The sequence below is a fragment of the Crinia signifera genome, chromosome 12 (genome assembly GCF_055691185.1).
Source record: "Crinia signifera chromosome 12, ASM5569118v1, whole genome shotgun sequence".
In the NCBI taxonomy this organism is placed as follows: Eukaryota; Metazoa; Chordata; class Amphibia; order Anura; family Myobatrachidae; genus Crinia; species Crinia signifera.
In genome coordinates, this window is record NC_139228.1 from 40,265,236 (window position 1) to 40,292,703 (window position 27,468).

Below are 27,468 nucleotides of genomic sequence, written 5' to 3' on the forward strand. Positions count from 1 at the left end.
GAGAGCTGCATCATCTTCATCCGCCGCCTGTGTGGATCCCCAGCCTGACCATCCGCACCATGGACCAGTAACCAGGGTTAGTACCCAGTACCTCTTTCAAAACGGCCAGGACTTCGGGTTGAACCCGTGAATAACCCTGCTTGGTTGAAATCCTGGCAAATTTTACCGGGAAATTAGGCTGGTGTGAAAGGGGTATTACAAAAACTCACTTAAAATATAACCTTAAAATATAACCTTGATATTCTGCCTCTCATCACTGACAAATCATAATTATGAGGTTGTTGATATTCTGCCATCGAAAAAACGGTTCCGCAGTGTCCCGGTACGTACAAAGCGCATGCTAAACAGTTTTTTTCCAACTGCTGTTCGTATGCTGAATGATAAACACTGAAATGGGAAATGTTTTTGTTGATTTTTTTTGGGCAGGTACTTGTGTGTAATTTTTTGTTGACAGTGCATTGTTGTAGTGTAAACAATAAAGTATTCTATTCCGAATGTGATTGCTGTAACTCAATTTGCTGATCAGCAATTGCTTTGAACATGTTATTTATTAATAATAGTTATTTAACAATTATCTAGTAATTATAGCTACAATATAAAGGTATATCTTTTCAGACGATTCTACGCAGACCGTTTTTGTGGAGAGGCTGCGTTCCGAGCGACTAAGAAGATCTCGTCAGGAAACCCGAGACGAAACATTTCAGAGGGAGAACAGAGCCCGAAGCCGTTCACCCATTTTTATCCCTGGTCCCAGGGAACTTCATCCAGCCTCTGATCCTCCAGCTGAACATCATCAGAATTACGCAGACATCGTAGAAGAGATCAGCCGGCAGAATCCATCAGACTCCGTGGAAGTGATCAACAGGGAGTATTTCAATGACAGAATGTTGGAGATGCACGAGCAGAACCCAGAGTCAACCATCTTTGTTGAGACCAACGAGCAAGACCTCCTGTCATCTGAAGTGGTGTTCATCAGTGGGCTTAACCAACCAGCCATGATTGTAGAGGTCAACGGACAGAATCTCCTGGCCATGGAGGTAGACATCGACAGTCGTAACCCCGAATACATGCTGATACATCTCAACAGGGAGAATGTCGCACCCTTGGATTTGGAGATCAGCGCATTTTCATCGTGCACTATTGCTGAGGATGAAGAGCCGCAATCCTGCGTGATCTGTATTATGGAGTTCCAAAATGGAGAGCGGGTGACAGTTCTGCCCTGTGGCCACAGATTTCATCCGAGCTGCATCTACGTGTGGACGGACTCAAATCCCAGCTGTCCTGTGTGCCGCAGACAGTCCACTCGGAGGCCGGTCCTGTGTCGTATCTCCTGAATACACGAGGACATGAAGATCTTCTCCACCGTACATCGTGGTAATTCCTTCTATCTCTCTCCTCACAGGTGTTATCCCATTTTGGGTTTTCTTCTCTCTCCTCTTTTCTTTACACTCTTTTCTGCATTCCGCATCATCACAACCGCTCTATCCCATCCCATCAGCTTTCAGCTGCCTCTATTACACTCCACCCACACTCCTGCGGCCTAGGGCTGACGCGACTTGGGAGCATTTTGCCACTCGTCACCGTTAGTGGTGAGGGTCCCGAGGGAGTTTCCCTGTTATCTCCTGAATACACGGTGACACTATTGGCTCGTGTTCTCCGTGCAGGTTTATCAGGAATTTCAGGTTTTCACCTCGGGCCAAGTCGTGTCACCCCCTCCTCCCCCCTCACTTGGCATTAGTCAGATTGGTAATTATTTTTACTGCACTCCACCCACACTCCTGCGGCCTAAGGCTGACACGACTTGGGAGCATTTTGCCACTCGTCACCGTTAGTGGTGAGGGTCCCGAGGGATTTTCCCTGTTATCTCCTGAATACACGGTGACACTATTGGCTCGTGTTCTCCGTGCAGGTTTATCAGGATTGTCAGGTTTTTACCTCGGGCTAAGTCGTCTCACCCCCTCCTACCCCCTAACTTAGCACTAGTCATGTTAGTATTTGTTTTTACTACACTCCACAGACACTCCTGCGGCCATTTTGGGTTTTCTTCTCGCTCTTATTTTCTTTACACTCTTTTCTGCATTCCGCATCATCACAACCGCTCTATCCCATCCCATCAGCTTTCAGCTGCCTCTATTACACTCCACCCACACTCCTGCGGCCTAGGGCTGACACGACTTGGGAGCATTTTGCCACTCGTCACCGTTAGCGGTGAGGGTCCCGAGGGATTTTCCCTGTTATCTCCTGAATACACGGTGACACTATTGGCTCGTGTTCTCCGTGCAGGTTTATCAGGAATTTCAGGTTTTCACCTCGGGCCAAGTCGTGTCACCCCCTCCTCCCCCATCACTTGGCATTAGTCAGATTGGTAATTATTTTTACTGCACTCCACCCACACTCCTGCGGCCTAAGGCTGACACGACTTGGGAGCATTTTGCCACTCGTCACCGTTAGTGGTGAGGGTCCCGAGGGATTTTCCCTGTTATCTCCTGAATACACGGTGACACTATTGGCTCGTGTTCTCCGTGCAGGTTTATCAGGAATTTCAGGTTTTCACCTCGAGCCAAGTCGTCTCACCCCCCCCCCCCTCACTTGGCATTAGTCAGATTGGTAATTATTTTTACTGCACTCCACCCACACTCCTGCGGCCTAAGGCTGACACGACTTGGGAGCATTGTCGACCGGTCAGCTGCTCCATGACCTTGTTATTATAGTGTAATACTGCTTGATCGTCAGGGGCGGCTCCTTCAACAATCTGCTTCCCCTCTTTCTACACCACATTACGAATAGACAAGACTTGGGAGCATTTGCCACTCGTCACCGTTAGAGGTGAGGGTCCCGAGGGATTTTCCCTGTTTTCTTCTGAATACATGGTGACACTATTGGCTCGTGTTATCCGTGCAGTTTTTTCAGGTTTTTCAGGTTTTCACCTCGGGCCAAGTCATCCCACCCCCTTACTTCCTTGGCATTAGTCAGGTTGTTATTTCGATAGTTCTGGAGAAATTTTGATTCTAGGCTAGCTAGGGGCTGCCTCTTTTAGCCTGGATTCCCCACCCACCCTAGCCCAATTTTTTTTTTCTTTTTTCTTGCCTGTTGGGGTTGGTCAACCTCTCTGTGGCGGGAAAGAATGCCTGTCCAGTGACTAATGCGCTGCTTTATGGAGATGCGCTCTCTTTTCAGGGTGTGGTATGACTGCCCAACAATCGGGATCCCGACAGTCAGTATACCGACATCGGAATCCCGACTTCCAGTGCTCTGACAGGAGGGTGAGCGCAAAGAAGCCCCTTGTGGGCTCGGTGACTGGCTTCGCTCGCCAAAGGTTCTATTTTCCCTCTATGGGGGTCATGGCACAAGGGAAAATAGCCCCTGTCAGTCGGGATCACCCTTTTCAGAGCACCGGCAGTCGCAATTCCTATGTCGGTACACTTACTGTTGGGATCCCGATTGCCAGGTAGTTGTCCGGTACCCCTCTTTCCAATAGACTGATCTAGTCTGACCTACCCTACTGGGGGTCAGGGCCACTGACTGTCTAGCTGGCCTACTATGGTGTATTGGGGGGAGAGTTTGGGAATTAACACTTTCTATTGGCTAATGGCCAGTTGGCTTAGTTGACTGCATGTCGTGGACATCGGATCAGCATAGACGTAATGTCACTGGTAAACTGGCCGTTCTTTCTCTCTGCCAACATAGTTATTTAAAATATTACAAAATAAAAAGGTTGACTGATTTTAACGGCATTACTGTTGTCCGTGTCATTATTTTAGAGAAGTAAGATTTCATATCCACTAGCAAATATGGTTAGAGCAAAATATGTTTATTGAGAATTATGTAAGATAATAAACAAAATTGCAGTACAGCAGAGTAATATAGTCCACATCATCATATAATTTGACATAGGTTGTACTGACAAAGGAGACATAGAAAGAGGGAGGAAAAGAAAGAAAAATAGAGAGTAAGGTTAACGGTGTTACGGTTCTGTAGGTGGTCAGAAGACCTGCTCCCTGACTCTGTTGCCCCAGCCTGACGTCCACAAGATACGTGCGGAGCTAGTCTTCTCCTGTACCCGTCTCGGCTGAAGGGCGAATTATGTCCGCCCCACTCCGCTACAGGCAGGTTTTATGTTCAGGACAACGTATCTGAGGAGGCAGACCAGCAGCAAAAGGACCTCTAACTAAACCTGACGTGCAGGACTGAGACCCCTACAGGGATGGCAACAATGCCCAAATGGTGTAATATAATAAAATATAAATGGCAACAATGCTCAACGATGGAATATAATGAATACAATACTGCAAATCACAAGGGTAACTGGCAGGGTGCACCCCTGGCTTATCTGCAACGAATGCTGACAGCAGGTTCAGGCTAGGACACTGCAGGCTGGATGAAGCAGGTACTGCGGACTGAGGTGACCAAGGACCAGGTACACGCAGACTGAGGCACAAACAAAGCTGGCACACAGGACGCTGGATACAAGGTGCTGGGACCGGGAACACTCTGGAAACGAGGGCTGGCAGCTGGTTCTGGCAAGGACACTGCAGGTACTAAGGACTGAGGCACAAATGAAGCTGGCACACAGGACGCTGTACACAAGGTGCTGGGACCGGGAAGACTCTGGAGCACAACATAGAGGGAATACACGGCAGGATACACAAAGCTATCAGTAAGCTATAACCGGCCGTGACTGCATGCTGAGAACCTCACTAAGGGCCTTATTCTGATCGGTGCGGCCCGATCAGAATATGCGGCCGCAACCGTGCAGGCGAATCCCCGCCTTCCATACGGATCGCCACCTGCCGTCCGTACGCGGATATGTGGCGATCCGCATGAAATTGGACGGGGATACGCCTCCTCCGTCTTGGGAGCAGCCCCTGCATTCGATGGTCGCCGAACATCGAATGCAGGGCCGCACGCTCCACCAGGTCCCGCAACACAAGACCACACGGACACTTGTCCGTGTGAAATCATGTATGGGGGCGGGCAGCTGACATCCGGCGATGTCAGATGCCCGCCCCCTACCCACGCGTCACGGCCTCATTACCATGCATACGCCCCGCGTTTGCATGGGAACGCCCATGAAACGTGGGGCGTATGCATAGGGTAATGAGGCTAAGTAGCCCCTCACGCCCCCTGTGCGGCGTATAAAGAATCCGTGCGGCGAAATCGCCTGCACATGCGCAGAGTGACCTCTGCACATGCGCAGACGATCAACATCGGCGGTCCGTCCGCATGCGGGAATATCCGCACCGATCAGAATAAGGCCCTAAATCACCTTGCATGCAGCCACACCCAAGCAGCAGGGAATGCAAGAAACTGAGGAAGCTGGATCCACAAAACCCGGAGTACAGATCCAGGGAAAACATACAAACTGCAAACAGAATATGAAAAACTGCACATTTACACCGATCCGCTGGAGGCGGAGCCTGGAGATACATTAACTTGGGCAAATTATAACTAAGGTAGTGGGGATGAGATAGACTCTAGTGCCGTCTCATACATGGAGGAGTCTTTAAAGGTTATCCATGTAGCCCAAGTATCTCTGAAGGAGTCGTAGTCATCTGCAGCGGAAGACACTATATCCTCCATGTCCACACACATCTATTCTATGGAACCACTCTTTGCTTGTTGGGGGAGAGGAAGATCGCCAGCGTACAGGAATAACTGCCTTTGCTGCATTGTTTAAATGGCATAAGAGGGATTTTTTATATCTTGGGACAGATCCAGACGAATAATGAAACAGCCAAAACAGGGGACCCGAAGGAACCTTTTCACCAAGTATCGTTGTAGAAATAGAGATGTCACTATTCCAGTAAGGTTGTATTGAGGGGCAGTCCCACCAGATGTGGAGGGGGTCTCCGGGAGCCTAAGGAACAACGCCAACATATATTGGGTATGCCCAGCCCCATTTTTTATATAGTATCAGGACATCTATACCACGAGAATATTTTATATTGTGTCTCCACCACCAGTATGCTGGGGGAGCAAGCATGGGCAAGTTGGAGGATTTTTCCCCAATTGGCATCTGTTAAGTCACTCCTCAGGTCTTTGTCCGACTTTTTAGTAAAGCAGGGGAGATCACGACTAGCATCGTCTAACAAGATGTTATAGATCTTGGATATAGGGTGACAAGAAGCAAATATGGTTAATGTGTGAGGTCACACTCAATGTCACATCTGCCGACAGGAAGTTTCATTAATAATATTACCCCATCCAGCCCATACTAATATAATAACATAATGCTAGAATCCCCTAATATCTGTCAAATCCACTTCATTTTTGGAAGTTAATACCTAATGTTATCATCAGGTGACATAAAAAGCATCAGGTGACATTTTAAATACTTTAGCAGGATCCGATGGGTCGGAATGACAAAACCAAAATCTAGTCCACAACCACGGTCCTCAAGGCACACCAACAGTGCAGGTTTTGTAGATATCCAGGCTTGAGCACAGGTGACTTAATTAGTATCTGAGGGATTCTGATTAAAACATCTGTGCTGAAGCCTGGATATCACTAAAACCTGCACTGTTGGTGTGCCTTGAGGACCGTGGTTGGGAATGCCTGATCTAGTCTAATGCAGGGGTAGCCAACTCCAGTCCTCAAGAGCTACCAACAGTGCGTGTTTTCCAGGTTTCCTCATAGAATCACAAATTAAGTAATTAGCTCCACCTATGGATCTTTTAAAATGTGTCATTGAGTAATGAGTGCAGCTGTGCACAAGCTAGGTGCTCTGAAAAATGTGAATTGTTGGTAGCTATTGAGGACTGGAGTTGGCTACCCCTGGTCTAGCGTGTACGCACAATGCTGATGATGTGCACTCACACGACTTGTCAGCAATGTAACATGGACCCTGCTCCCCCACCACCGCTCATCGCGGCTGGCATTGGCAAGTGTGTATGCACTAGCCGATGCTAGCACCCCATCGGTGATGCTGATCAGCCTGTCCTGTACTTACTGAAGCAGCCACATAAAGCTGCTCAGCATGTACTGTACTTACTGTAGCAGTCACATAAAGCAGATCAGCCTGTCCTGTACTTACTGTAGCAGTCACAAAGCTGCTCAGCATATGCTGTACTTACTGTAGCAGTCACATAAAGCTGTTCAGCGTCTGCTGTACTTACTGTAGCAGTCACATAAAGCTGCTCAGCATGTGCTGTGCTTACTGTAGCAGTCACATAAAGCTGCTCAGTGTGTACTGTACTTACTGTAGCAGTCACATAAAGCTGCTTAGCGTGTCCTGTACTTACTGTAGCAGTCACATAAAGCTGCTCAGCGTGTCATGTACTTACTGTAGCAGTCACATAAAGAGATAGCAAGAAGGGAAAAAACAACTGAAAATGTGGACTATTAAATAACTCAGTAATATGTATATTGTCACCGGAAGATTGGGTGTAAATGTAACTCATCCGCGGCAAACTGCTCACTTCCATATGGTAATGCGGGAGAATCCCGTGTACACTAACAATCCACACGTGAAAGTCTATCCCGCCCACTGCAGTCATCATTAGTATCTGGGCTTGGCCCCACTTCGCACTGGGTACAGAAGATACTTCTGAAGCAGGCATCCGGTTTCCGTCTGAAAGCTACTATGAAGGAAGAAGCCGGCATACGCATCCACAGTACGGAGCAGTTCCGGGCATCGCATGGTGCCATCCAGGCACTACCCAGAATCCATAATACAGACTGTGTGTCCCGTAATTGTAAGAGTTTACACACGTCATCCAACGTGGGTCAAGGCCGTAACAAACATGTAACAAGAGTGTAATGTGATTACAAGAACATATGGTTACAAACAGCGTCCCTTTAACTCGTACAAGAGAAGTTCCTGTAATACATATGCAAACTTTATGCAATCATTGTCCTGACTGGCTGATTATCAGAGGATCCGGCCAATGAGTGCATAGTGGGTAGCTGCAACCAATCGGCCTGTTGGGCAAGAGACAATTTCCAACATTCCAACATGACCGCCCATCCTTTCACCAGTTCTGTCACAGGGGAGGCACGGGGAAATGCTCTCTCTACAGGGAAGGAACCCGGATCATGTGGCCATACACTACTATCTCATAGCGTATATCTGCTGGTTTCAGGCGGTCCGATAAAGGGTCTGCTGGTCTGACAGACATTGCATAGTGTATGCCCAGCATAAGACGGGTATGGGTCATAGGGTCAACAGGTCGACACAAGCATTAGGTCGACAATAGGGAAGTGAACAGGGAGAAGGTCCTAATGCAAGCATGTCCAAACTATGGCCCTCCAGCTGTTGTGTCCCATCATGCCTTGCCTCAGTTTTGCTTTTAGGGAATGTTAAACTATTGCAAGGCATGCTGGGATGTGTAGTTTCACAACAGCTGGAGGGCCATAGTTTGGACATGCCTGTCCTAATGAATGAACCATTCTCTGTAGAGTAATAAAGACCTGGTAATATTACAGTCCCACACTCGCTGTCCCTTCCCAGTGATATCTGGGCCTCTTCGCAGTCCGTGGCTCCGTGAGAAAGGGACAGCAAGTGTGTAGTATAAGGAGGACAGTAACTTCTCTTTATTGCAGTTGATATTTGGGCCGAATAGTAACACTTGGCTCAAAAAAAACGTCTACACAAGTACCTACCTCGGGAGGTTTGGAACAGATGCGGACATCACCACAGCAGAAGGGGAGGAAGGTGTTGAGGACTGCGGAGATTCTGGGGCTCTTGGAACCCTTCCCATCCGGTACCGGATGCCCATACTGTTCATCAAGGAGACATACACAAACACATGAGTATATAACTATATTAGTAACACTGACTAATGTGGTAGCTCAACATCCTAAATAAAAATGGGATATTTTTGCCCTGAGGTAACATACTCATGGGCCTAATATGTTCCTCTGTAATGCAACCAAGCACATAATGGACACATTAAATACAGTCATTGATCTTTATTGGATATACATCTTGATTACCAATGGCATTTCAGGATAAAGGAAAGAGTAAAATCACTGAATGTTTTATGAACATCGCTTGGCTATGTCTGGTATATCAGCCACATGCACGTTCCCCAGTTTCAGCTAACCAATGTGTACCCAGCATAATATCACTAGTGTTCCTTCTAAGCTTATTTTACAGGGTGCTGCACCCTGCCCGTTTTTAAAACCTCAAAATGCTCCCTGCCCTTTTTGTGTGTGGCACTGTGCGCCCTTACGCTGCCCCCCACCGCGCTGACATGCCACTGAGAACTTCGGTGTGTGCCATCATGTGTAATGGGTATTACGGTGTGTGCCATAATGTGTAAGAAGCATTATGGTGTGTGGTGTAATGTGTAAGAGGCATTACAGTGTGTGTGCCATAATGTGTGTTGTCATTATGACATAATATGTAATAGACATAGCTCAGTATGACAATGTGTAATGGGTATTAGGGTGTGTGGTATAATGTGTAATGGGCATTATGGTGTGTGGTATAATGTGTAATTGGTATTACGGTGTGTGGTATAATGTGTAATGGGCATTGTGGTGTTTGGTATAATGTGTAAGAAGCATTACAGTGTATGCCATAATGTGTAGTTGTCATTATGACAGAAAATGAAATGGGTATAGCACAGTATGACAATGTGTAATGGTTATTACGGTGTGTGGTATAATGTGTAATGGGCATTATGGTGTGTGGTATAATGTGTAATGGGTATTACGTTGTGTGGTATAAAGTGTAGTTGTCATTATTACAGAATATGTAATGGACATAGCTCAGTATGACAATGGGTAATGGACATTATCGTGTGTGGTATAATGAGTAATGGGCATTATGGTGTTGTGGTATAATGTTTAATGGGCATTATGGTGTGTGTGTGTGTGTGGTATAATGTGTAATGGGTATTACAGTGTGTGGTATAATGTGTTGTCATTGCGACAGAATATGTAATGGCCATAGCAGAGTATGACAATGTGTAATGGGCATAATTCTTATAATTTTTTCTGTTTCTGATATAAATTTCTAGTATAAAATGTGCTCTTTCAATTGAAAAAAGTGCTCAGCCTGGTGGTCAGCGCCCTGCCCTATAAAAATCAGAGTGTGGGGAATTGCCAGCAGCCACTTTACGGTATACGGTCATATTGTCGACATCACTTAGGTCAACAGTCAATAGGTCGACAACATTGGGGCGACAGGTGGCAAGGTCGACAGGTGTCTAGGCCGACATCAGTGAAGGTCGACAGGTGTCAATGTCGACATGGGACAATGTCGACATGGGTTTAGGTCGACGCAGTGTTAGGTCAACATGGGTTAGGTCGACGTGTTTTTTACTGGTTTTTGAGCCGACATGTGCCGACAGGCGGTATTTCATGCCCTACCATGCACTAGGGCGTGGTGGGAGAATAAAATAGTGTGCCGAGCGCAGCATGGCACCGTACCGAAGCATTGCGAGCGATGCGAGGAGCTTTCGGTTGACTTCCAACTGTGTTCATGTTGACTGTGTCGACATTCGGGTAAAAAAAAAACAGTAAAAAAAACCCATGTCGACCTTCTGACCTGTCAACCTAAACCCGTGTTGACATTGACACCTGTCGACCTTCACCCATGTCGACCTAGACACCAGTCGACCTTGCCACCTGTCGACCCAACGGTGTCGACCTAATGACTGTCGACCTAAGTGGTGTTGACAATACGATCCACACTCCCACTTTACGGTGGGGCCAATGCAGACCCGTTCGGTCTGATCCAAATTTGGATCCTTTACGATGATGGGGGTCTGTGCATGCACTGCATATACACAGCGGGGGTATGGCCAGCAGTCACAGTAATGTATACAGAGAGGGGTATGGCCAGCAGTCACAGTAATGTATACACAGAGGGGTATGGCCAGCAGTCACAGTAACGTATACACAGTGGGGGTATAGCCAGCAGTCACAGTAACGTATACACAGAGGGGTATGGCCAGCAGTCACAGTAACGTATACACAGTGGGGGTATATCCAGCAGTCACAGTAACGTATACACAGTGGGGGTATATCCAGCAGTCACAGTAACGTATACACAGTGGGGGTATAGCCAGCAGTCACAGTAACGTATACACAGTGGGGGTATAGCCAGCAGTCACACTAACGTATACACAGAGGGGTATGGCCAGCAGTCAAAGTAACGTATACACAGTGGGGGTATAGCCAGCAGTCACAGTAACGTATACACAGAGGGGTATGGCCAGCAGTCAAAGTAACGTATACACAGTGGGGGTATAGCCAGCAGTCACAGTAACGTATACACAGTGGGGGTATAGCCAGCAGTCACAGTAACGTATACACAGAGGGGTATGGCCAGCAGTCACAGTAACGTATACACAGTGGGGGTAGAGCCAGCAGTCACAGTAACGTATACACAGTGGGGGTATAGCCAGCAGTCACAGTAACGTATACACAGAGGGGTATGGCCAGCAGTCACAGTAATGTATACACAGTGGGGGTATAGCCAGCAGTCAAAGTAACGTATACACAGTGGGGGTATGACCAACAGTCACAGTAACGTCTACACAGTGGGGGTATAGCCAGCATTCACATTAACGTATACACAGAGGGGTATGGCCAGCAGTCACAGTAATGTATACACAGTGGGGGTATAGCCAGCAGTCACAGTAACGTATACACAGAGGGGTATGGCCAGCAGTCACAGTAACGTATACACAGTGGGGGTAGAGCCAGCAGTCACAGTAACGTATACACAGTGGGGGTATAGCCAGCAGTCACAGTAACGTATACACAGAGGGGTATGGCCAGCAGTCACAGTAATGTATACACAGTGGGGGTATAGCCAGCAGTCACAGTAACGTATACACAGAGGGGTATGACCAACAGTCACAGTAACGTCTACACAGTGGGGGTATAGCCAGCATTCACATTAACGTATACACAGAGGGGTATGACCAGCAGTCACAGTAACGTATACACAGTGGAGTATGGCCAGTAGTCACAGTATGCACAGGTGTCCAGCAGGAAAAAAAACAATTACAGCAGAGAGCGCAGCGGAGCATGCAGAGCGCAGGCTTCCGTCCAATATAATGGCGCAGAGCCGCGGTCGCACCGCATTCTGTGGGATGCAATTCTCGGGAGAATCCAAGGCCGGGAAGATGGCACTCATTTCGGGATCTTAGTCTGGCGGAAACGCCCATTGTTCGGAGCATCTCTTTTATTTGATATGTTTATTTGGTCCCATCACACACAATGGTGGCCCCCACCGTAATGCCCATCACACATGATAACCCACACTGTAATGCCCATCACACACAATGGTTGCCCCCACAGTAATGCCCATCACACATGATGGCCCCCACCGTAATGCCTATCACACATGATGGTCCCCACTGTAATGCCCATCAGACACGATGACCCACACTGTTATGCCCATCACACACGATGACCCACACCGTAATGTCTTTCACACATGATGGCCCACACTGTAATGCCCATCACACACGATGACCCACACTGTTATGCCCATCACACATGATGGCCTCCACCGTAATGCCCATCGCACATGATGGTGGCCCACACTGTAATGCCCATCCCACATGATGGTGGCCCACACTGTAAAGCCCATCACACATGATGACCCACACTGTAATGCCCATCGCACATGATGACCCACACTGTAATGCCCATCACACACGATGACCCACACTGTAATGCCCATCGCACATGATGACCCACACTGTAATGCCCATCACACACGATGACCAACACTGTAATGCCTATCACACACGATGACCCACACTGTAATGCCCATCACACACGATGACCCACCCTGTAATACCCATCACACATGATGACCCACACTGTAATGCCCATCACACACGATGACCCACACTGTAATACCCATCACACACGATGACCCACACTGTAATGCCCATCACACACGATGACCCACCCTGTAATACCCATCACACATGATGACCCACACTGTAATGCCCATCACACACGATGACCCACACTGTAATACCCATCACACACGATGACCCACACTGTAATGCCTATCGCACATGACAACCCAGACTGTAATGCCTATCGCACATGATGACCCACACTGTAATGCCTATCGCACATGATGACCCACACTGTAATGCCCATCACACATGATGACCCACACTGTAATGCCCATCACACATGATGACCCACACTGTAATGCCCATCGTACACGATGACCCACACTGTAATGCCCATCGTACACGATGACCCACACCTCAACAGCGACTACATATGATGGCACATAAGAGCCTCTTACCTACATGCTCATTGCCAGGGGTTTCTTACTCAATGCCAAAGGTTTCATGCATGGTTGCCAATAAAGTTTCATGCATGGTTGCCAATAAGGTTTCATGCTCGTTGCCCAGGTATTATATCCTCATTACCCAGAATGGGAAAAGCAACCCCAGCAAGCCCTCCTGTCTGTGGAGGCTTAGCCGGCGGGAAGAGCTGACTGACAGCCACTGCTAGCAGAGAGCAGCTTAGCGTTCTGCCAGTGCAGTGGGGCGGGGGGGCTGGCTGCACTTTAAAGAGCTGGCATGCCGCTCTCTTCTCAGGACTTCAGCAGTGGTAACAGCATGGGGGGGCGGTGGCTGCACCTGTAACAACAGACACACCGCTTTCAGCAGAGAGTTCATCAGCATTTCAGTGCACGCAGGGGGGCTGATGAGAACGCTTGCAACGGGATGTCAGCGCACCAGGGGGGCAGTGGAAGGCGCAAAGTCCCACACACAAAAAGGGCAGGAACACTCATTTCTGTGTCCTACGGATGACAGGAGGAGGGTGACATGGTCAGATGTATCCACCTTCACCGCGGGTCTCAACAAGAGGACTAGCGCAGGTGTTCACCCAACTTGAATAACTGCAGCTCTTAAGGCCCCCATCTGTCAGGGTGGGGAATCGCTTGTGGTACCCCGTCAACTCACCCGGCAGCTGCTACGTTCAGTTCACAATTATTTCTACCCATGCATGTTGCCCCTTCTTTATATGGGATGCGGTCATTTGGTCTACTGCATTATGGTCGACAGTCATTAGGTCGAATCCATTAGGTCGACATGCTAAAAGGTCGACGTGACTCTAGGTCGACATGGGAAAAGGTCGACATGATTCTAGTTCGAAAGGTCATTAGTTCGACAGGTCATTAGTTCGACAAGGTCATTAGTTCGACATTGTCTATGTCGACATTCACAAGGTCGACATGGAGTTTTTCACTGTTTTTTGAGCCAACATGTGCCGACAGGCGGTATTTCATGCCCTACCATCCACTAGGGCGTGGTGGGAGAATAAAATAGTGTGCCGAGCGTAGCGAGGCACCGTGCCCGACGCATTGCGAGCGCAGCGAGCGATGCGAGGGGATGCAGTGCACTTTAAACTGTGTCCATGTCGACTGTGTTGACATTCAGGTAAAAAAACAGTGAAAAACCCCATGTCGACCTTGTGAATGTCGACATAGACAATGTCGAACTAATGACCTTGTCGAACTAATGACCTTTCGACCTAGAATCATGTCGACCTTTTCCCACGTCGACCTAGAATAATGTCGACCTTTTAGCATGTCGACCTAATGGATTCGACCTAATGACTTTCGACCATAATGCAATAGACCAAATGATCCCAACCCCTTTATATAAACACCTCTTTCTTCACTTTCATGAAAACTCTTCACTACTGTAAAACCGCAGCTCACCGTTACCAATTCTAAACAGTCTCTTGTTACAGTACATCTTCTGTTGTGACACCTGTCAGTATCACACTGACCCCAGGGGTTAATAAACTGCTTTATGTTCTACCCTGATACTAGTAAATCCCCTAAACTCCAATACTGCTCTAAAACAAACAGTCATATTTATTGTGGTTTTTATTACTGTTTTAATTCAGCTCATCCTGGAAAAGGATTTGTGGCACTGAAAAAACCTCTGCGAGTATTTATAACAGTGTCTTGAGAATAAAACATTAATCTGGTTTAGCAAAGGAAGAGTCAGGTTAATAGTTCTCAATTTATAGCGGCATAATAAAGAGGATATAAATAATTAGATGGGACATGTGGGTGTTAGCCGGATCCAGGTCTAGATTTCTAATCCATACAGGTGTATTCAATGCGGGCGGCAAGGGGTGTTTGTAGGGCGAGGGGTGTTTGTTTGGCGAAGATGGCTTTTCCAACCCCCCTCGCCGAACTCAATGCTTTGGAGAAATCCAGATCCCCTTAAACAGTGAGTTTCCCCACGAATGCAGTGAGACCGCTCCATTTTGTGGCAAGCCCCGCCGTTTTGATGGCCACACTCGCCGTTTCCACCTCGCCTCAGGGAACTGGCGAGGTGGAAACGGCGCGTGAAGGGGAGAGAGTTGAATAATCTGACGGCGAGCTATCGGCACTCAGGGCTGCCGACAGGGGGGTGCCCTGGGTACAGCTGTCCCGGGCCCAGGCCTCTGGAGGGGCCCGGGCAGCTGCCCAAAGCGGTGGCACACCACCTCCCCCTCCCGGCCCCCCAGCCAGGCATGCACAGTGCAGCCTGCAGAGCACCGAGCCTAGGACACAGAGGGGCTCAGCACTCTGCAGGCTGCACTTTGCAGAGTGCGCACTGCGCCCCGGACCTGACCTGAGTCTGACTGAAAGTGGAGGCTGAAGAAGCGATGCCGCGTGATGGTAAGTAATGGGGTAGGCAGGCTGCGCGGGGTTTTGTGTGTGCAGACGGACGGTAATGTAGGGCGCTGTGCCACTGTAGGTCAGTCCCGGGCCCCAACAATTCTAATGGCGGCCCTGTCGGCACTGCTTAATGTATAGCTCGCTGTCAGGGGCTCGCTGCCCGCATTGAATACACCCCATAAAGTCAGCAGTGAGGGTTTAACATCAAATTGTGGTGATATTGGGCAAGATGTACTAAGCCTTGAAAAGCTATAAAATGGAGAGTACTTAACAACCAGCCAATTAGCTCCTACATGTCATTTTTCTAACCCAGCCTGTGACATGTCAGGTAGGAGCTGATTGGATGGTGGTTTATCACTCCCCATTTTATCAAACTTAGTACATCTGGCCCATTGATATATTTTTTACATAGGAAAAAGTCATTGCATTTGTGTTTAGATAAAATAATGACACACCAACAAACTTACCCTTCCTTTACCACCGATAAGCTGATCTCTCATCTAAGCGGGACAATTATTGGGACCAACTACCAGATGTGCACCACAGATCTTGAATGTGTCTGATTTTCCTGAAAAAAGATAATATTTTTACATATCTTAAAAGGTGTCATGTCCTGATGGAAATGTTTGTATACATATACACACACACGATCCGGGACTGCTCTTACGTCAGGCCTGAGGGCACAAGCAGGCAGACTGAAGCAAGGACGCACAAGCTAGGTGCTTGTAGGCAGGTAGTAAGATGACGGGGGAAGACGCGGCGCATCGCCTCCATCTTCTCTTCTCTCCTCCGCGGCCACTCCCAGAATGCCATGCGGTGCTCATTGGAGGAGGGGGAGAGGCTGATCAGAGAGACGGAATACATACAGATCATATACATGCAATGGAGAAGCTGTCCTTACCCAGTCTGACAGGCTCAGGGGAGATCCCCCCCTGTCCAGGCTGCAGTCCTGCCGGGAACGCTTACATCAGCCACCTCCTGGGCATTGCAACCTTACTCCACGCAGCCAGCAGCACTAGCACAGTGGTGGTCATGCGAGGCGACCTCCCTCCGCTCTCTCCCTACGACTGGCAATGAACAGCTGCCTTTGCATGAAAGATTTTCCACGCTTAACAGTTAAGTGTCTGTAGACCCCAGCCACCCTCTAGTCCTGCTGGCAGCCTCTGCTGCTCAGGGGCGGGCTGGGCCGGGGGGCAGGATGCCATATGCCCCCCGGGCAACTCTGCCATCTAGTGTGTACAAGGCCAGTTGGCCACCTCTTTTGTAAGAAGTACCCTGGTGGGCCAGCGGTTTCTGTACCTGCGGCTGCGATCGGACGGTCACCGGAGGCACAACCCACTATGCAGGGCTATGTACACAGTGTAGAAAGGCTGCCAATGCGCGGCCGTATCACAGACTGCTAGTAGTAACTGTGGATCTTCAGGGCTACGGAAGCCCTATAGGTCCCTAGTTATTACCAAGCTGTGTGATATGGCCGCGCATAGGCAGCCTTACACATTGTGTGGACGGAGACTGTCTCAGCCTGTGCTCAGCTCTGTGAGTGTGTGTCGGACTCGGAGCTGGGCTGTCACTCAGCCTGTCCAAGCAAGGACAGCAGCAGGCAGCACCGACTGTAAGGTTCCCCCTTCTAATTAAGGCCCCCAGCTCAGTCAGCTTCCTGCCCGGGCTCTGCAGTAGCCCCGCCCCCAACTCTCTTCCTGTGTCTTCTACTAATCTCCTCCGCACAGGATGGAGAAGGCTGGACCTGTGATCAACTGCACATCATAATAAAAAGGTAGTCCCTGGACCCTGATCCCTGGTCTTTCTGTACCTTTCCCCTGCTGTAGTTTCAATATATCCCCTGTGGTCTCTCCCACTATCTCGCTCTTCCCTGCTGTCCCTCTCACTAACTCCCCTGTGGTCTCTCTCACTCTCTCCATCTACTCTGCTGTCTCCTTCATTATCTCTCCTGCTGTCTCTCTCACTAACTCCCCTGTGCTGTCTATTTAACTGTATCCCTAATGGTCTCTTTCACAAACTCTCCTGCGGTCTCTCTTCCTCTCCCCTTCTGTCTCTTTTACTATATCCACAGCTGTCTCTTTTGCTATCTCCCCTGCTGTCTTAATCTCTCCCTCTCCCCTGCTGTCTCTTTCACTCTTTCCCCATGGTCTATCTCCCTATCTTTCACCCTATGCTCTTTCTCTCTATTTCTCTCCCCTCGTTCTCACGCTATCTCCCCCTCCCCATATGCTATATCTCTCCAGTGCTCTCTCTCTTGCTGTAGCATTCTCCACTGAGCACTCTCTCACTACATCACTCTTCCCTGCGTGCTCTCTTGCTCTCCCTTGCACTCTCTTTTGCTATCTCCCCCTCCACTGTGCTCCCTCACGCTATCTCTTTCCCCATTGCACTCTCTCTCGCTATCTATTTCTCTCCCACATGTGCTTTTCCCTTTTGGGCGGGCTCCTCCCACAGCGCTGCTGTGAGAGGGATTTGAAATGGATCCATCACAGGAAGCCCTGTGGCTGCCTGGGTCTCCAGGGGGACGTCCAGGCAATGTCGGGGATCGCAAAAGGCAGCTCTTATCAGGAGAGCTGCCCTTTGTGCTGCTTATCACATATGTCAGTACGTATGCGATGGGCAGCAGTATGTACCACCACTGCTTGGTGCATTCTGCCCTCTATCGCACCAGGGCCACTCTCTTATGTTTCCCCCCAGGCCAAGAGTTGCCAGCCAGCACCTGCTGCTGCTGGTAGAAGCATGGTGCACAGCCAGGACTGCAGGGGGATCATGGTGATAGTCACAGGCCTGAGACCCTGATGTCAGATGTATGCAATGCATTAACCATTCAGCTGACTGAGCCTCTGTCTTCTATTGTTACCAGTGCTATTGTTATGCTATGATTGGTAGCAAAACAAACAAACAAAAATTCCAAAAGATTCCGTATCATTGATACATTGGGGGAAATATACTAAGAATACGAATGCAAAAAGTTGCATTCGTATTCTTAATACGACAGCATACCTCGTATGCTTTGTCGTGTTCCGGAGGGGGATTTACAAAGCAGTCAAATACAGTACGACTGCTTTGTAACCCTCCGATGGCGTATAAATTTGTATTAACGGCCGTATATACGGCCGCTAATACGAATTAGTGGAGGCAGTCTGCACGGATCAGTCAGATCCGTGCAGGCTGCAAGGTGTAAAAAAAGAAAGAAAAATAAATAAATAAAAAAACCCGGCATGGGGTCCCCCCACAGCCGAAACCAGCACCAGGCTGACAGAGCCGGGGCCGGTAATTAAAAATCAGGGAACCCGACAAATAGGGGTTCCCTGATTTTTAACAGTCAGGCTCCAGGTCCGGGGCTGGTTCCCAAAATACGGGGCACAAAATGACTAGGGGTCCCCCCGTATTTTAAGAACCAGCCCCAGGCTCAACCAGCCAGCAGGGTAATGCCACAGCCTGGGGGAGACTTTTTATACAAGTCCCCCCGGCCAAAGCATTAACCCTCTGACCAGTCAGCCTGGCCAGGGGCCCTGTGGGAGTGGGGACCCCCCCAATAAAGGGGTCCCCCCTCCAGGACTTACCTAACCAGGCTGAAGCGTGGTACTGTCCTCGATGCCCCTGGGCGGTGGGCATCGAGCTGATTGTGTGTAAAAAAATAGAATAAACTATTGTTTTTAACTGTGGAACTATGAGTCCCAGCAAGCCTACCCCGCAAGCTGGGACTTGGAGAACCACAAGTCCCAGCCTGTGGGGCATTAAAGGGCCCGCTGGGTCTTGTAGTTCCACAGTTAAAAAAATAGTAAAATAAACACACACTGACACATAAGAAAAATAAAACTTTAATACATACATTAATACATACATTACACACGGCGATTCCAGCAGCTCCCTGCATCGGACTGAGAGGCGCAGAGAGCTTTCATCCTCCGCGCCTCTCATCAGAATGATTCTATTGGCCGCCTAGCGGCCAATCAGAAGCCGCGCTAAGCAGCCAATAGAATCATTCTGATGAGAGGTGCGGAGGATGAAGGATCTCTGCGCCTCTCAGTCCGACGCGGGGAGCTCCAGGAAATGCTGGCAGCTTGAAGAAGCTGGAAGAAGCCCTGGACTACGGCGGATCAAGACTTCAGAGCTTCCATGGAGGACCTGCTGTATTTTCGTGGCTGTTTCACGGCAATTAGCAGCCGTATTATCAATACGGCTGCTTAGTAAAATCAGGAACCACCATTCTTTTGAATGGTGATTCCTGTCGTATTCTATCGATGGTGTAATCATTCGTATTTGTAAATACAAATACGAATGTCCCATCATTAAGAATATGAAAATACGTTTTTTTTTTGGCATAGTAAATGCCAAAAATACGTATACACCCCCAAAAATTGTAATTGCGTATGAATTTTTTTTTTAGTAAATTTCCCCCATTATTTCTATTTCTCCCCCTCTCCCTCCCTCCCCTCCCTTTCCTTCCTTCCCTTTCCCCAGCAACCATGCATGCTATGTGACTGTGTGTATATCACATCTGTTATATGTACCCTGCACACAGACAAAAGGAGAAGAGCTGGGTGTTGTGTGTGCAGACTGGTACTGCCGAGGAAGGATGTTCTCTGAGTGTCTGTCTGTCATGTATATAACAATAGCCAATATTTGGTGTGTTAATGAAGGACCGAGGCCTGCGCTGGATATGAAGCCTGCATTGCTGCATTCACGTGTTGTGTATTTGTTTACACATTTGTGTGGCTGCAGCTAGGTTTCTGCATTAGGACAAGGCGGTGTTAATGTGTAAACTGTGTTTTTTTTTTAGATTCTATTATGTCTCAATTTATTTAGATGTTTTTCTATATTTGTTATTTTTTTAAATTGTGTTGTTTTTTTCTCCCATAATATTGGTTTTATATTATTATTATTATTTATTTGCCTAGTGCCAGGGTCCCATATTATTTTATGGGGAAAAACGTTACACCTTTGCCAGGCGATATCTCAGGTTTCCAGGGGACTGGAGAAACGGTGCTGGGCTCGTTGGAAAGCCCTGGTCCCCAGCTATAAAATGAAATGATAGGAGGGGCACGTGCCCGGGTGCCCCCCCTTGAATCCGCCAATGCAATTGCTACCGCCTTGTATCCATCCATCTAGTGTGACCAGTCCACTCTCCCACTGACGCTCTACGACTCCTGTTTACCTGGACTTACAATTTTTTCTGGGATATCTGCATTATTCCTATTTCCAGCAAAGGAGAATAACACGCTGAATAGGGAGGCCTGAGCCCTTGCAATTATAGGGCAACCAAGGACAGCTGGTGTCACCACCATTTGGACATATCCATTTCCAAAGATACAAAGGATGGTAATATCTAACAACCATATTTTTCAACCCATACCCATAAGATGGAGATCTCAATTCAATAGTACATATATCCCTGTGATATTTTATTACATTGCTCAATTTTTTATTTTTCATATTAATTTATCGTTATGTGCTAGATGTATATTAATTGTGATATTAATTATTAAATAATTACCTTTGAGAACCATCTTGTCTACATTATTGGGAACAGGTAGCGCTGACACACTTTTCTACTTTAATATTTTTGGGTCCGACAACCCAGTGCCAGCTGCTATTGATAGCGCACCACTCCATCTTTGTTTCTCTATTAATTAATCAGGCCTTGGTGGAGACAACAAGCAGAATAACCCAGATTCATGACATTCCCCTTATAGTTTAGCCGATAACATCATAAATGACCATTCAGAATTTGCTGACTATGGGGCTGATTCAGAATGAATTGCAGGGCTGCAAATCCGCAGCCCTGGCGATTATCGGAGGACCGTGCATGCACACGGTCTGCAGAGCAAGCCCTTGCAATTACAGGCAGCAACAAATTGTGATTGCACCCCATATGTTGGCTGTTTGACAGCCGGTGTTTGTTTGTGGGTGGCATTCCAGCTTTTTCAGGGAGTGCCCCAGAAATGCAGGTGGCTCCCGGCCGTTGGGAGGGGCGCTGAAGTCATTAGCGGTCCCAATCTCCACACAACCTTCACAGCACCAAGTCATAGCTTATGGGGCACTGCACACGGGGGGTGGGGGGGGATGAATGCGACGGTCTCTGATTCCGAATGAAATGTCCTCTCTTTGCAGCCGTGCACAGGGGTGGGATTTCACTTGGGTGGGGAGGCAGCTACCTGATCACTGGGCTGCAAATCTTCGGGGCCAGCAATCAGGTATGAATTAGCCCCTATACAGTAGCGTAACTTTGTTCCAGTTGCCCGGAGGCAAGATAGATATTGGTGCCCCCCTCTCACACATATCCCTCCCACACAAACACACACATAAACCCTATATAACCTTATATAAAATATATATTTATGTTAATAAATATAGATAGATAGATAAAGAAAACATATATAGTTAAGAACTCAGAAGCAATATCATTGGCTTTTAAATAACTGATTTAAACTTGCAGGGGGAGGAGAGGTGCCCCCTTGGGAGCAGGAGCCCGGCGGCAGATGACTCCATTGCCTCCCAGAGTTCTGCCTCTGCCCCTATAATTACACAGTGAACATATGGGATATATGCTAATAAGTGATGAATTTTGCTATTTATCACTATTGTCCTAAAGATGTAATTTTCTTCTGTCTACGGAATTTCTCTTATTAAACAACACACAGAGCAAAAGCAGCAGCGGAGTCTTAGGAAAACACGTAATGTAACGTATGTTATGTGTGTTATAGTCCCAGTCCATAGCTGAAAATTAAAATGAAGGAATTAATTGTCCTTATAATACGGCTGAAACTTGCAATCTACGAAATTTAGGAAACAGTATATCAAAATAATGAACTTAAATGAACACATAAGCTAAGTCCTGCGCCCTCCAGCCCTAACATTCCTTACTTTTGCCCGCAGCTTAGGCAATTCATTGTCAAAATAAAATAAAAAAGAACAATGAGCAAAGCTCAAAATAATTTATTGTGCCTCAAACATCTGTATTTATCTTTGGTTTTATACAATATCTATTTCACCCACATTTATGTCAGATATTCTGTCACCATTTGTGACAAATATTGTGTCCTTATGAGTGGGCTCCATCACCAATTGCTGGAATTCAGAATGTCCCTACTTCTGGTGGAATTTGCAACAGACACCTCCCAGTTCAAATCAGATGCTCAGCTAACATCGCTGAGTGATCTACATTGCTCAGCACCATCTCCCTGTGTGTAGGCCCTTTAAGAGTTGAAGTGCAAGGGATTGGGCTGAAATTTAGAATCAGATTCTAGCTTTTATTCATCTAGTAAATATTAAAAAATAACTATACTCTTCAATTACCCTCTTCACAACCTTTAATAAATCTTTCCCATGTACCTTTAACCTGTATGATCCAGCCCAGGGGTGGCCAAACCGGTCCTCGTGATCTACCAATGCTCCACATTTTCCAAGTCACCTAGCTGCTGCACAGCTGTAGTCATTACTAACTGTCACATTGTCAAACCTGCTGCAGTCATTCCTACTATAGATCCATAGGTTGCCTGGAAAACATGAACGGTTGGAAGATATTGAGGACAGGTTTGGCCACCTCTGATCCAACCTATAGATGACATACTGCTTAATAAGAGAAGATTAAGGCCCTTGCAGTTGTGTTGCTCGCAGTTAGAATATCGTTGTCGGTATCCCGACTTGCAGCCAGATGTCTGGTGCCAGAATCCCAAAACGGATGGAGATTGCCAGTGCTGGAATCCCGACTACCGACATCCTAATCGTAAGTATGTGGGCAGATTAGTGTTAGGCCTGAGGAGGGTTAGAGGTGAAAGCACGAACGTAAGTATACATATCGGACCCCTATAGGGATTTCCTCAATCCGGATGCCGGCGTCTCTATTCCAACCACTGGCATCCCTACCTTCATCCGCATGTATTCTCTGCTTAATAACAAGGGATCTGCAATCACTGCAGGTAACAGAGAAAACTTAACAGTGCTGCAATGAGCAGGAACCACTACACACGTGGGGTCTAGTGAACAGTAACTTGTTGAACAAATTACATTTTTATAATTTTGATAAACCAGTATTATTTTAGCACACTCCAAAAATGCTGGCGTTCTTTTCTTTCTTTATATTGAGTAATTTTTTATTGATTTTTCCAAAAGTAACAAAGTGCACAAATAGGCAGACACGTCAAGTAATAATTGGTATACTTTAAATTTGGGACATGGTACAATGGCCCTTATTCTGATCGGTGCGTACTTTTCCGAATTCTTTCGGATGGCGTTTTTTAGCCGTCTGCGCATGCGTGGAGAACGCGACGCGCATGTGCCACGCATGGTCTCCGTACTTGTTCTCACTAATACCGTACAGAAATGTGCACCGCAATCACTCGGCCAATATGGGTGTGTTATGGGCGTCATGCGGAATGACACAGGGGCGTAGTTTCAAAGTGGGCTAAACTGGGCGGAAACATGGGCGGACACGGGGGAGTACACATATTTTGGTAGGCGTGCATTCGGACAGCACGCCGAATGCACGCGAACAAAAAGGGAAGAAATGTGCGGTGTCCAAAAGGCTACTCTTGCTTTGCGGACACCACTCGGTCATGCGCTAGGCAATCGGAACGCCTAATCAGGACGGACGCACCTCAACCAATGTCACCTGAACCCAATACAATCACATACTTTACCCATTACTTGTTAATTACACGCTTCTCACTGCTACAATTGGAAGCATGCAGCTTAAAGGGAACATTACATGCTGCACTTGTCACACACTTTTACACTGCAAATAATGAACACAGCTTAATATTATTAATACTAATACACATGGCACTTCTGCATGTATCAATTAATACAGACATTTGTGGGGCCAAAATAATATTTATTAAAGACACTTTGGTAAAAATTTAAAAAACAACACAAAACAAATGGGACCATAACAGGCCAAAAATGAAATAATATAGAAGAAATAGCCACAGCAGAATCATTAGGAACACATCAGGTGGCTTCACAACAAAAGTACAGCACCAACACTTCAAGTACAGCACACAGTAATGGTAGCCGAAACAGGGCAACAGGGGAACCAAACATGACATTTGAACCGCAGGGAAATGTGGTGACCCTGGGCACGGATGTTGACACAGGATGCTGACACACACAGCTCAATGGAAGATTTGGGAAGACATAACGGTGGAGATTAATGGGGACACAAGTTCATTTGCGAGCACGTTTGCCCCTGGCAGGCTCCTTGCCACGTGCAGCAGGTCTTCGGCCTCGTCCACGGCCAGAGTCAGATGGTGCCTCATGTGGAGCACATGCTGGTGAGGGGGTGGATGTTCTTCCCCCTCTGGCAGCAGGGAGTGATGGTGTTGGTAATGCACCCGAAGCGGGTGACATTAGGGCCCTATTGCTGGTAACTAGCTCCACCATAAGTTCATTATGGCGGAGGAGGAGGTCATTTTGCCGCAGGGCTTGATCAGCCAGCACCTGCAGGCTAGCAGCAATAGCTTGATGGCTGGTACTCATCGCTTGCTGGCTGGCACTCATAGCCTGCAGGCTCTCAGCAATACTCTGCTGGCTGGTGGTCAAACCCTGCAGCACCTCCTCGGCCCTACGCACCCGCTTGAATGCAGACTCTCCCTGCTGCACAATACTATCCAGCACACGGCCCCACATGGACAATTCAGCCGCGGACAATCCCGGCGGCTGCTGCACGGGCCTGCTACTGGGGCCAGGTGGCACAGACTCCACGTCTTTCTCAAGAGAATCTGGACCAAGCGGTGGGGATGCTGTTGAACGAGAAATTACCAATTACCACACATTCCGTGCCAAATGTTAAACATCTACTTATGGCCTGGCAAATAATTACCTTCAAGTGTAGAAGCCATCACTTCCGCTGGGGACTCGCTGTCTATAGTGCTCACCCCCCGGATCTCCTCCACTGCTATACAGCACTGGGCCATCTCTTCCAGGGGGGTGAGCTCCAGCTTGGATGGCATGGGGCCAGCCCCAGAGGTGTGGCTGTGTTCCCACCGCTGGGTCAATTTCTTCTTGAGGTTGCCTTTGAAGTCGTGCCACCTGCAATCAAAGTGTACATATTAATACATGTAACTACTCATGTTTGCTGTAGCACCCATTGCAATCTGAAACATAATACAACATGTGACTACTGACACCAAACTTACATTATATTCATTTTTCAAACCAACCCTTAGAAGATACAAAAACAGTCACCCTCCAATAACTATCAATTCTATGTCATGGCCAACATGTCTGTGCCTCCAAGCAACGTGAACACCCATTGACCAACTCCATCTAATATTGAATGTTAACATTACTGGACTTGTCCTACTCAAATGTAACACACATGTACTTGCCTCTTCTTAACGTGCTCCGTCTGACGAACTTGTGGAGCCACTGCATTAATCTCCGCCGTTATCTCCTCCCAGATCTTCCATCTCCTTGTGTGTGTCAACTTCACCGCTGGGCACTCAATTAAATCACGTGCCCGGGTCACCAGGATGTCAAGCTCCCGCGGTTCATATGCCATGTTTCTTGTGGTTGGTTCCTCTGTTGCCCCACTGCGGCCACGGGCACGGCCACGGGCACTGCCACTGCCACGGCCACCGGTTGCTGTACCTGAAGTGCTGGCCTGGCTACTCTGTTGGGAAGCCACCTGCTGTGTTCCCAATGATTCTGCTGATGCTGAGGATGGCCCTGCTGCTGATTGGCCTGATGTGGATGGGCCATCTGGGTGCTCTGGGTTGAGGGGCACATAGGTGGTGTTTGCCTCCATGCGTGCCAAGAGATTCTGCACCACCTGGTCTTCCTCTGACTCTGAGCCTGGCATGTTTGCAACAACTGTTTGCCTTTCTAGGACAACTTTAAATACTATTTCTGTAATTGGCGTTAATCAGCTGCAACCTGCGTTCCGTACGGCCGCATCCCGTACGCCAGCGTCAACCGTGCGGCGCATACGTCCCGCCCCTTGGTGTTGAAAAATATTTCCAAAAAACCTGGCAAACTCAGTAAGTCTGAGTTATTTGCTAAATGCAGATTCCAACACCAATGACCAAATACAACTGAGGTCAGACATGCAATGTATATTTGAATGTACTTCTGTACTGTGCACTTGTTTGCTATGTAGTACAACTGACACTACCCATTCCATATGTCAATACAGTCCACCACTTAGCCACAAGTAATCAGTGCTAGCATCCAAATCACATGTGAAAGCACTCCACATTCAGGTTAGATGCTAGCTACTTTTCATTCCACCTCTGTAGTAGGGGCCAGTAGAAGGTAAGTGTACACATGGCAGCATGGCCTAATTTTGGGAAAAGGTCTGCCTTCATTATAAATTAGCTGTTTAGTACCTTGTGGAGTTAGGTGTAAGTGTCTAGAGATGCACACTATTTCACCTGTTGCTTAGACCCATGTTTGGTGAATGTTATAGATTAGATATAATGTGTTTCCATCTTATTTTACACTGTTTAGGATGGGTGTGCGATGCAATGGGTTAGCCGTCTGTTCGGGCGCATACACGCTGTTAGTGTAAAAATGAACAATAAAGTTAATACCAAATATCACTCTGATCAACCAATGACAGCACATGATTGTTTGATTTGTGCCATTGCTAAGATGGCGGCTTATGGCAGAGCAGCACCCTTTTCTGCAGCCGAGCTGAGGACACTGGTCTCTGTTATGGAGACCAGGCTGGGCCGTGCGGGCCCCTTCATCACGAATAGGCAGAAACGCTCTGCCTATGCGGTGGCCCGCCGGCGGATATACGCCCGCACCCATGTGCGGCGGACCATCGCTCAGCTGGAGCGGCGGTGGTCCGACCTCCGGCGCAGGGAGCCAGAGAGGCTTCAATCCATAAGGGCCAGCAT

General features: G+C 47.8%; 1 long non-coding RNA gene across 5 annotated transcripts in view; it reads right to left on the reverse strand.

The window, feature by feature from the left end:
- The window catches only part of LOC146049645 (uncharacterized), a 210,844-nt gene that overhangs the window by 123,534 nt on the left and 59,842 nt on the right, over positions 1-27,468 (reverse strand). For 3 of the 5 annotated variants that reach the window (XR_014466169.1, XR_014466167.1, XR_014466165.1), the window contains exon 1: positions 8,602-8,716. The exons of 1 other annotated variant lie outside the window; for it this stretch is intronic. This is a non-coding gene — a long non-coding RNA (uncharacterized LOC146049645). Of the gene's footprint in view, positions 1-8,601; positions 8,717-27,468 lie in introns of those variants that run through there. One more of the 5 variants, XR_014466168.1, reaches the window with a different exon arrangement.